This window comes from Gopherus evgoodei, chromosome 6, assembly GCF_007399415.2.
Source record: "Gopherus evgoodei ecotype Sinaloan lineage chromosome 6, rGopEvg1_v1.p, whole genome shotgun sequence".
NCBI classification, from domain to species: domain Eukaryota; kingdom Metazoa; phylum Chordata; order Testudines; family Testudinidae; genus Gopherus; species Gopherus evgoodei.
Window position 1 is genome coordinate 53,380,413 of NC_044327.1, and position 12,089 is coordinate 53,392,501.

Here is a 12,089-nt window from a genome sequence, read left to right on the forward strand (position 1 = left end):
TTTGAAGCTGAAAGCCACTAATATTTGTTGCTATGCTTGGGAGTGCAGTGCTTGTACTGCTAGGAGGTGATTGTGACTGGTGCAGTCGATGCACTATGAAAGTTTAAGAAAATTGCCTGTTGCTTTGCAGGGCTGTTTGCTTTCAATGAATGGAATAAAGATTGCTTTCAAACCAACACAATTCGTTTATTAAAACACAACTGGAGGACAGAGAGAACCAAAAAAAGTACGTCAGCACTGAGGGGGATGGGGGAAGGGAGCATCCCAGGAGGAGGTGGGGTCCCGGGACAGTTAAAGATTTGTGTATGTCCAGGTATCATATCCAACCTTCTCCTTTGGAGCACAGTGCAGCAGGTACTGTACTTCAGCAGGACTAAATTGCAGAGGGATGGGTGTTGAGTGAAGTGGGTACCAGGAGTCCGCAGTGTTGGACTGTGACAGGGAGGAGTGGAATGCCATGGGCACAGATTGAAGCCAGGAGGTTGATAAGAGTTGAGGGGCCATGAGAAAGAGTTTTGTGACAGTAGCTTCAGGGGAAGGCAGGCACGGAGCTGCTTGGTTTGCAGTGCTGGTAGCGCCTGCAGTGTATGTGCTTGGCACTCCATAATGTTTAAGAGCCTCTCCATGGCTTCGTTCTGGCGCACCACATTCTCCTTTTGGTCCCTCTTCTCGCTGTCCCACCACTCCTACAATTCTTATTTTTTGGCCGTGGAGTGCATCATGACCTCACACAGAAAGTCCTCTTCACTTCTTTGCAGCCGCTTTCTAATTCTGGCAGCCATTCAGCAGCCGATAAAGAGGGAGGCTGGGCTCTCAAGGTCATATTTGTGAAGCCAAAATGCAACATTTTACAGAAGCAGTATTGTTCGCAACACAGAGACCACTGATTCAGTGATTTAAAACACAGCCACTATTCACATACCTATCACTAACTGGCTGACCCCAGGCAAGCACACACAAGACACAAAACCCTGAAAATGGTGAATAACCACGGGGGCAGGGGAAATCAGTGTTCCAGGACCGTACTGTACCCTGGGCATGTGGCTCTTGGGGAGAGCCAGCATTGTGTGTGGGGGGGGGTGGGGGGGACTGATTCCTGTCCCCACATTTTCCACAGGCTGTGTTCATTATGGAAGATATCTCGCTGCTGAGGGTGAGCAGGGAATCAAGGGAGGGTTTTCTCCAAGACTGTGGCTTCCTCCATAGCCCCTATGCAGCTCACCTGTGTGCCGCAGTGGTCTCCCCACTGCCCCAAGTGATGACAGAGTGGTGCAGAAAAGTTACCCTTAATGGGGCAAGAAACAAAGCAGTTCTGTCAAAGAACCTGCGGCAGTGGATTGTCCAGTATCTCCATGCAGTCAATCAACATCCGGTTCCACTGGTCTGACTAGGCATGTGGTAGTACGTGCATCATATAGACAGAAGCCTGCTTTATGCAACTCTCCTGCACCCAACAACTCGCTTTAGCGGTTCCCAAAATCAGCCACTTTTCAGGGGCCTCCTCTCCTGTTTGTGCTTCGCCAAGCTCCGACAGCTGTGACTGGCTAGCCTCCTCTGAGGTAGAGAAGAGCTCCTGATTGAATGCATTTCTGATCTCCAAGTCGTCCTTTGCCTCTGGTTCCCCCTCCCTCTCCACATCCTCATCCAAGATTTCCTCCTCCTGGCCTGGCCCACTCTCGACTGGCATGCGAACCACCGAAGTATCCAGTTGTCTTCGCAGTGGAGGTAGAGTCGCTACCAAGTATCACGCCCAGGTTTTCGTAGAACTGGCAGCTTGTGGGTGCAGCACCAGAGTGGTGGTTTGCTTCCCATGCCCTGTGGTAGGCATTCCACAGCTCCTTCACTTTGACCCTGAACTGCAGTGTGTCCCAGTCATGGCCCCTTTCTGTCATGCATCATGAAATCTGTCCATAGGCATAATTCCTACAGCGGGAGCGCAGCTTGGACTGGACAGCCTCCTCTCTCCAAATGCTGATGAGGTCCAGTAGCTCAGCATTGCTCCAAGTTGGGGATCGCCTGGTGCGTGGAACAGGCATGGCAACCTGGAAACTTGCGCTGAGACCACTGCATGTGTCACCGAGCAAACAGGAAGGGGACTTTCAAAATTCCCAAGGAATTTAAGGGGTGGGGCTCATGGTTGGTCACCTAAGGATAGAGTTCAAATGGATGACCAGAGAGGCGAGAACAGGCATTGTGAGACACCTCCCGGAGGCCACTCGCAGCGCTGTAATCGACCACGGTGTCTATACTGGAATCATGGCGCTGTACCCTGGCGCAGAAAGCTTTACGCCTCTCTGTGCAGTTTCTGTGCACTAAGTGGCTTAGCAGTGTGTACACCTCGGGAGTTACAATGCAGAAAGCTGCTTTACTGTGCAGAAACTTGCTAGCGTAGACAAGGCCTTAGATCAATTTACCTATATCTGTTCAGAAACTGATTTAGGGCTTGTCTATACTTAAAATGCTACAGCAGTACAACCACAAAACTGCAGTTACACCTGTGTAGCACTTCAGTGTAGACACTCCCTGCATTGATTGGACGGATTCTCACATCGACATAGGTAATCCACCTCCCTGAGAGATGGTAGCTAGGTTGACGAAAGAATTCCATCTGTCTACACAGGGATTTAGGTCAGCTTAACTACACTGCTCAGAGGCATGGCTTTTTCATACCGCTGACAGATACTGTTTAACAGTTAAACTGACCTAATTTTCTAGTATAGACCAGGCCTTAGTTATATTGAGATAGTTTGTTTCTGTTCCTCTATAGCTTCTGAATTGATGTAGTTAAAGAAATACAAGAACTGGATGTGGGCCAGCCCTTTATATCTGGACACACTTACACTGGTTTAAACCAGGCTTACATCAGCTTAATTTACCACAGTTAAGTAAAGCCACTTCTACACACGATAGTTGCACCAGTTTAACTTGCATTGATTTTCAAAATGCTTTGGGGAGGAGAAGTGGTAGTAAAGAAGAGATCAGCAATTAATGAAATAAAGAAGTATACACAAAAGCAAGCTAGGGAACAAAGTATGGGTCCAATGTGTTGTTTCATCTCAGTGGAGAATGGAATAGCACTCTGTGACAGACTATACCCATATTCCATATTATTGTAATAATGTTCGTACAAGGTCTGTCTTGTGAGGTATCATTTAAAAACTCAATCCTCTGCTCAATAATATAATGGAAACTGCATGTAGCAGCATTATATGTGAAGTTATAAACCAAGTGATGATATGACTAAAAATATGTTTTCCAGAGAAGTCTGGGGAGTGGCCAAACCAGTTCCTCAGAGAAAAAGGGTAAGCTGACACCTCAACCAGGCATAAATAAGGCTGACGGATCATTACATGCTAAGTGGCTATTCTTTGGTAGGAAATGGGGCAGAGGTAAAAAAAAAAAAATCTGCATCTCAGCAAAGAAACACAGAGTTCCCTTCCACACAGACCGTCTTGCTCCCAGTTGGAAACGCTTCTCAAAGAGGGGACAGGACTATAAAAAGAAGGGGAAGTCTCCCCCCCACCCCCTGCATTCACTGCACCTGAAGTGACAAAGGAAGCATTCGTTGGACTCTGGGGGAGGGGTCCTGACTAACAAGGTTTGATCTGTAAGGCTGCTGGAAAACTTTGCTTGAATCTGATATAGTTATTAAGCTGGGTAATAGTAAAGATCTTATCTTTATTTTTCTTGTAACCATTTCTGATTTTTATGCCTCGTTACCTGTATTCACTTAAAATCTCTCATTGTAGTTAATAAACTTGTTTTTACTGTTTTATGTCATCCAGTGTGTTTAAATTGAAGCACCTGAATAACTATCTGAAATAATACACTGGCATATTGTTCCCTTAAAGCAGCGGTTCCCAAACTTTATCAACATATGAACCCCTTTCACTAAAATGTCAAGTTTTGTGAACCCCCTCCTAAAAATGAATATTTCCAAGGATTTTCTCCTTTACCTGAGTATAAATTATAAAAGCAGTGATCTTGGAAATAAAAACAAATTTTATATGACATGCTTATTACACACTATTATTAATTACTATTTATCATTACAGTATTTTTATTACATTATGAAAACGGCAATACTCTTCCAAGATCTCACTTTCATAGCTTGTATCACTTTGAATAAGCCTGTTATACGACAAGGCTCCTATGTTTCATCAAGGAGTATCAGATGTGAAACAGCATGAAGGTATTTAAGAAGCCAACTCAGAGTTCCTCCTACACAAGCATTCAGGTCTTGAGCAATCCAAGCAAACAACGCATGTTACAACAAAGCTTACACTGGTTCTTCATAATAATTTTAAATACTAGCTGCCTATTTAATTTTAAAAACAGCAAAAAATATCCACCTCCCTTTCCATTTCTTATAAGGAGTCTTGAAGTTTAAATCTCCTCAGTGTGATAGATATGCTTGCTTTGATCTGCTTAGTTCTTGGAAATCCAGGGGCTCTGGGCTGCTGGCCCCGTGCTGTCCGCAGTCCCTAGGGACAGCTCTGTCCGTCGTTAGGGAATTCCCCTGTAACATTTCGTGAACCCCAGTTTGGGAACCACTGCCTTAAAGGAATAATGAACTTAAAATATTTTCAGCTTTCCAGGAGAGGCCTGGGCAGCACAGGACATACATTTCTGGGGGAAAACTGGGACTGAGGTGTGTGTTGGGTTTTCCCTGCAGTATAACCAAGGCTGGTGAGAGCCAGACTATAACCTGCGTGTGGCTGGCAGGCTGCAGTTACACACAGACATTCAGGGTGTGGCATGCATGCTGGCAGGCTGTTTGTGATCAGCCCAGGTGGGGGCTACTACAGCAAGGCATTAAGGCACCCACAGTTGCAGGACAGGAGTGACACAGCTGCTCATTAGTCTAGAGTGTACCCTGGTAGGTCTCACACTCCAGAAGACCTCAGTACAGGAGTACTATTAAAGTATTCAGAACTGGCCAAAAGACCCCAAACAAGTTTAGTAATTACATTTTTCTAACTTGATAAACAGAGATTCTCTCTCTCTTTTTAAATAGTGATTAATCTCAAGAGAAAAATCTCTACAATATCCTGCCAATTGAAGCGTGTTTCAAAATACAGATTAAAAACTCAAAGACAGATTTTCAATAGAACTCATCACCCCAGAGCTCCCACTGAGAACAGAAGGAGCTGCTGGGTGCCAAATACTTTTGAAAGTCTGGTCCTAAGAGATAGATTTCCATTTCTAAAAACTTTATGCCAGTTTGTTAATTCTTTCAATTAAGAAAAATACAGGGAATTAACTCAATTTCAGGCCAAACTCATTTATGCATAAAGAGATAAATCTTAGTAATAAGGTTTGTTCAGCATTATGAATTTAAATGCCATACCTTTTTTAAAAAATAGTCAACAGGAAACTAATTTGTTTGCAGTAAAAAAGTATTAAGTTATGTTTGTGACAGAATTCTAGTGAGCAGAATTACCTGAATTCTGATTAATCATTTCTAAATCTCAAGAAATGCCCATCAGTTAGAATCTGATAGGGTATAACATGTTAACCTTCATGTCTAAACAATTTTCAAAAAACTTTCATTAAGATTTTTAAAATAAATATTTAAAATAGGTAATAGGTCTTCTAACAGGTAATTAATCCAAGTGAGAATAGTAATTTAGCCAACAAATTTCATTATTCTCAATTTATTATGTTAATTTACTTTTTTTAAATGTCTACAATTATGGAAACTCATAGAAACAATCTTTAGTCATGGGTTCACACGTTTTCCTGTGTTTCCTAAAGGCCTAACAAAACATTGGGAACCTTATGCTATACCAGCTTTGAAAGTAGGCGGAAGACACACAAACCTGCTAAACTAGCATGCACTTGGGCAAACATTTTCACCCCTCAAATTCAGAGGAAATGTCAACATAGCTCTGTAGAGTCACATGAAGAGAGACCGCCCTACTAGGCATGCTATTAAACCAGCTTTCTTAGTTCCTGTCCACTTCACACCACTGAAGATGCCTCAAAAACAAAGATATAATTAAATTTGCGGTTTCAATCATGGGGACTGGGAGGGGAAGAAGCTTTAAAGGAACTGAGTTAGAAAAGAATTAACGGAATGCATAACTTCATATCATTATTAGGAATTTATCTTCTGTTCCAAAAAGAGTTACTGTGCATAATCCCATTTGCAATGAAAAGTGCAAGACAATGGAAAGCAATTACTTAAAACAAGGAAAATCGAAGCAGTCGTTTGTTTTTCCCACCACATCAAAACAGACAGACAGACATTACCTTGCTTACAAAATATCATCTAAACATCCTGGAGAATTCCAATAAATCTTGACACACTAAGGATGCAATAACCATCATCAGCATCTCTCCTTCCAGCATAGCTGTTCCCTCCTGTTCTCCTTTGAGTAAAACAGAAACACTCACCTCCCTTGCCTCATATCAAGTACTAAACACCTCCACAGACTACCCCAGAAAGCAGAACCTCCATGCGTTGCTGACCCTGCTCTTTTATGCTGTAGACTCAATGACAGAGTCTTCCCTGCCTCAATCTTGACATTCTACTGTAACATGCCTTCGCCCCTCCCCCTTCCCAGATAAAAAAGGAAGGGAGCAGCAGGAGACATCAACACTGCAGAGAAGTGAGGTGAAAGAGAGGCTGGGAGTATCCAAAACCTCCCTGGCGCAGCACACAATAGCACCTAGAAAAACAGCCACCTCCCAGTAGACCTGGGGATTAGCCAGTTTTGTAAAGGTTAACAATTTAGTTTCAATTCTTTCTTTATGGCTGTTCCAGAAAACAACATGAAACGGGGTTGGGGAGGGCGGCAGAGAATGAACTTTTGTGAATTATGCAATTTTTAGAATCATTTCCTTTTCTCTAGGGCCAACAATTGGGTTCACTTCACTCCTTGCTGTTCTAAAATACATAATTGTTTTGTAGTTTCTGCCAACCTAAATCAATTCTGCTTGTGACAACTTAAAGAATCATAATTTTCGTGGTCACACTTAAAGTTTGACTTTTTTCCCCAAGAATGTCAACATAATGTAACTAAGTTTTACATGTTTTACTATTAATGCCCCTAATTATTCAGATCTGTGTCACATAACTGTAAATTAGTGAATTGTAAAGTGACATATCACTGAACTTTGAGCTCTAAACTAGTGGTAAAAGTAACTTAAAGGACTTACCAGTATGCCAGAGTCCTGAGCAGGCATGGCCTCAACCGGAAGAGGCGGGGCCTCAACCAGAAGAGACGAGGCCTTTCAAGATTTAAAGGCCCCGGGGCTCCGGTAGTGCAGAAGTAAGGGTGGCAATGCCACAACCCCCCTACAATAACCCTGCAACACCACCACCACCACCTACGCTCCCGTAACCCCTTTTTGGGTAAATCTCCAGTTTGAGAAACACCTGTCTCTCCTGTTAAATCTGGACAGCATAGGGTAAAAGTATACAAAGGACCAGATTTCAGGGGGAAGACCAGATTTCACAGTCCATGACGTGTTTTTCACAACCGTAAATTTGGTAGGGCCCTAAATATAGGTAACTGGGGCTCCAATAAATATTTTCTAACCCATTTTAATGAGCTTTAAAACTCAAAACAAAGCAGAATATTTTGTAATTTCTTTTCCAGGTACACTGTAGCTCATAAGGCCTCATGATAAGAAAAGGGAGGAATTTCACAAAGCAATGAACATCCCTTCCCACCCAATTTGTTAGGTGGGATTATAACAGCAAGATGTGGTCTAAAAAAACCAAAAAATTAGTTTCACAAAATTTCAGTTTTTTTCATTCTGAAGGGTTCAAACTAATCCATTTTTGTTTCTGTATTTTTTTAATCTAAACCATATTATTTATAAAAGAACAGAGAAATCTAGTGCAGAACAGTAAAATCAAAGGAATATCGGCAGACAGTAGAGATACGATTTTAAGATCTTCTGTGCAGGGACTGCGTGTTCCTGTGCGTAACAGTGCACACTGTAGGTACTAACAGAATACTAATAATTAAACTGATAATGATAATTAATAATAGTCAAGTGGATTGTAATATGGGCATATCTAGTTATCCCTCTATTATTTTAAAAAAAAAGACGACAGAGCATTCTATCTTAAATGGTCCAAAATAGTACAGATTACAATAATGTGGTACAATTTCACTACTGTAAATATATACAGTATAGTGTACAATATATATACTGTTTATAGTTTACAGTAGTGAAACTAATAGCGCTATTGTAATCTGTACTATTTTGGACCATTGAAGGTAGGATGCTATCTACACATACACCCATAGGAGGAGGAAGTCAGACTATTATGTTACTGAATGGTTCTGAATATAGAGAAGGCATTTGGCAGGGTGAATTGGAATCTCTCTTACCAGATGCAACAAAGATCCATGCTTTTTCAGACAGATAGGTCATCTCAATCCCAGAGCATTAGTGCTCTGCAATTGTCCAGGTTTTTCCTCTTCTTCATTTTCTTAAGGTTTAATATATAATCTACTGCTCTAGTATGTTTGCAGTGCATTGAGGAATATGCACATATAGCCCCAGGCTTCTGTTGTTTTGTCTCTTTATGACCCATCTTCTTGTAGGTTATTTATTTTTCTGTCTATATAATGCGACTGATTTGCTTAATCGTTTTATGTTTATGTATCCAAGACTGGAAGGCAAAATAAAGACAAAAGGTTTTTGGAATATTGGTTCAGTCCCAGCTTATTTGCAATCATTTATGAAGTCTCCACTGCCAACACCATAATAAAAACCCTGTAGATCTGTTAGGTCAATACAAATTCCAATATACTATTTATGCAAAGCAACAGTCTGATGCAAAGCCCACTGAAGTCACTGGGAACCTTTCCAGTGACTTCAATGGACTTTGCATGTAGGGTGACCAGACGTCCTGATATTATTGGGACACTCCCGATTTTAAGACATTTGTCCTGCGTCCCGACCACACATCGGTTGGGATGCCCTTTGTCGCAATATTGGGAGCCTCTCATCGCACACACCTGAAGTCCCAGGGCTGGTGGTGCTTCCGGGAGGCGCAGCTCCCGGTCCTGCCCACCGTCAGGAGCCTGCAGTGCCGCCCCTAGGCACAGAGTTGGAGGGAGTCTCTGCGTGCTGCACCGGCTCCCTCCTGCTCAATCGGAGCTGCAGGGGTGGGGCTTGCAGGTGCCAGCAGAGGGCAGAGAGCCCTCCACATACGCACCCCCAACCCAAACCTACCCTAGGAGCCAGAGAGACCTGCTAGATGCTTCCCGGAAGATGCTCCAGGTAAGCACCGCTAGACTCCCTACCTCACACCCCGGCAGGTCTCTCTGTCTCTTAGAGTTGGGGCAGGGGGAGGGGTGGGAGCTCTGTGGGCTGCTCCCGCCTGCAAGTCCCGCTCTGCAACTCCAGCAGCTCCCACTGGTGCTTTTCCCGGCCAATGGGAGCTCACGCTTATGGCGGGTGCAGCACATGGAGAGTCTGGAGACCCCCCTCGCCACTCTGACCCTAGGAGCCAGAGACCTCTCAGCAGGGCTGGTGAGTGTGGCCAGGGAAGGGGACAGGGTGTGATGGAGTGAGTGTCTGGGAGGGTGCTGGGCTGTGAGGGTGTGGAGGGAGCTGGGCAGTGGGGAAGATCTGTGTGTGTCAGGGCACTGGGGGGGGTCTGCATGGGGCTTTTAGTTGTGGTGGTGGAGTTGTGGGGAAGGGCACTGGGAGGAGAAATGTGTATGTATTAGAAAACTAGCAAGTGGGGGATTCTGTGTGGGGTGCTGGGCAGCTATGGCTCCTCTCCTGCATCCTCACCCACTGTGTCCTGATATTTCACTCTTGTGATCTGGTCCCCCTATTTGCATCAAACCTCAATAGCAAAAATGAGATATGTAAGCAAGTTACTTAATATTTACAAGAAAACACCTTTAAATTATTAGGTACTCACATAACTATTCTACTCACATATGTGCTCACCTAACTATTCCAGGCAAAGCTGCCACATTAAGCCCGTACACTCCAATTACTTATACGTTAATCTCAGTCCATTTTTAATTAGTTTAAACAAATTTCTATCACTGTAAAAATATTCTATCAATTTGAGCAACCTATTGTCCCTTCCAGTACACCCACAGTAATAGAAAAACAAATTTCACAGGTCAACAAAAAAACAAACAACAGATTGTACATTTTAAATCTGATGATCACGGGGAGGGAAGAGGTGAAATTTAATCGACATCAAGCTTGCAGCCAAACACAAAAGATCCCAGAGATCTATCCTACCAAAGAAAATAGTTTAGAAAGTTCTGGCAAAATAATTTGTATCTTAGAAACCTCAAGGTATTACCGAAGAACAGGCAGACTTACAGACCAGGTGCATGGGAGTCGGTGTAAAAATTTAACTTCTCTGAACCTCAGAGGTTCATATCAGCACTGAAATGACCAGCTTTCCAGAGCTATTGATATTTTAAATCATAATTTGAGGCCCAAACCTGCAGCCACTACGCAAACAGAACTCCATTTGACTTCAACGGGAGTTACAGGTTTAGAGTGGTTGCAGAATTGGGCTTATAAAATGAACTGGAAAAATTCAATTTCCAATTCTTAAGACATTTAACAGAATTAAATCAGAAGTTCTAAAAGTCACCCACTTTAGGTACACAAAGTTTGTGTTCAAGGGGCTTGTCCCTTCTAAAATTCTCACTTCTAGGTTTTCTTGCACTAAATTAAAACACATTAGCAGTGCAAGAACCGTTTTTGACTACCATAAGAGAGTCTCTTTCGCTGTAGGTATGGCTCACTGACAATATGGAGGTATACAGACTCAGAAGAAATTTCAGTAATAGCCAAAACATTCCAGTTTATCAGCTTTAGGGTAAAGTAAATACCAACCACAACCCAAACAAAATTGGAGCTCCTGCTCCACAATCCTATTGCTATTATTAATCGATCACTTTGATGCACCTCTGCACTTTGTGGTGATGGCAAGACTTGGCAGCAGGAGTGTCAAATTAAGCAAGATAACAAGTTCTGTACATCCCAAAGGACTGATTAGGTAAATATCCAAAATTTTGCACACGTATCCAAAATGATCCTCTGAACATTGGTTTGTCCAAAAACAAGTGAAAATAATAGGGAAAGAAATGTTTAGCAACAACCTGCATGGTTGCATTACTCAGAACTTGATCAGATCACCATTAAAATTACAGGTATTTAAAAACATACATAAAAGACTTATTATTATAGACCTGCAATATGATAGCCATTTAACATAAAAAGGACAGGTCCCTGCACAACACAAACTAATATTTGAATGGCAAAAATTAGAACCTTGACATAGTCTTTTCTCCTTATAGACTGCTTATACTACAAAGGAACCTTTTAGAAGAGCACAGAGAAGACGACGACGATGAAGACAAAGAAGGGGGGAAAAAAAGGATGAAGAGGGATCGAACTTCTGAGGTTTAAAAGCTTTTACGTCCAGGCTCTGCTATTGAGAAGCTGGCATTTGTATTGCCACAGTTACTTTTGAGAAAGAGCTTACATAAATGGAGAGATAAGGAGAATGGAAAACTGGAAATTTTCAAGCTCTCTTCAACTTCGCAAAGACAGGCTATGAGTGAATGATGGAAGTTAGTTAAAGGCCAACCAACTCCTATCATTGATCAATAGAGTAACTAATTTTCAAAATCTGTTACCTTAAACAGTCTTTTATTGTTGAAATATTTTGGGGTGCTTAGTGCCTACAGAGCAACTGTTCTTTGTCACTAACTGATGAACCAGACTTGTGCTGACATGGAACAGGACTGCAAAGGGCTGTCATACATACACACTGAACCAGAACATATGATCAGTCACTTTTTGAGCACAGTGACCTGCTCTTTGTAAATACTCCCATGTGTTTGCAATTAGCTAGTGAACTACTTCGGCACAAAGAGAGAGGTTGCTGAAGTCCGTTTTCCAGAAAGTTATTTTTTTGGACAACCAAGACACAACTTTAGTATGGTTAATAACATCACAGCCAAACAGTAGGCTCCTGCACGTGTATAATCTCACTGAGAAAATTAAATGGAAGGATTCATCTGCTTTCCTCTGCAAAAATCGGTGATGCTATAAATCATAAGGACCACAGATGG

At 42.4% G+C, this 12,089-nt stretch overlaps 1 protein-coding gene across 2 annotated transcripts in view; it reads right to left on the reverse strand.

The window, feature by feature from the left end:
- Positions 1 to 12,089, reverse strand: part of ROR2 (receptor tyrosine kinase like orphan receptor 2) — a 224,794-nt gene that overhangs the window by 108,748 nt on the left and 103,957 nt on the right. The window contains exon 1 of one of the 2 annotated variants that reach the window (XM_030567107.1): positions 6,400 to 6,434. The exons of the other annotated variant lie outside the window; for it this stretch is intronic. The gene's annotated coding sequence lies outside the window, so the exon portion shown is untranslated. Of the gene's footprint in view, positions 1 to 6,399; positions 6,435 to 12,089 lie in introns of those variants that run through there. 2 annotated transcript variants of the gene reach the window in all.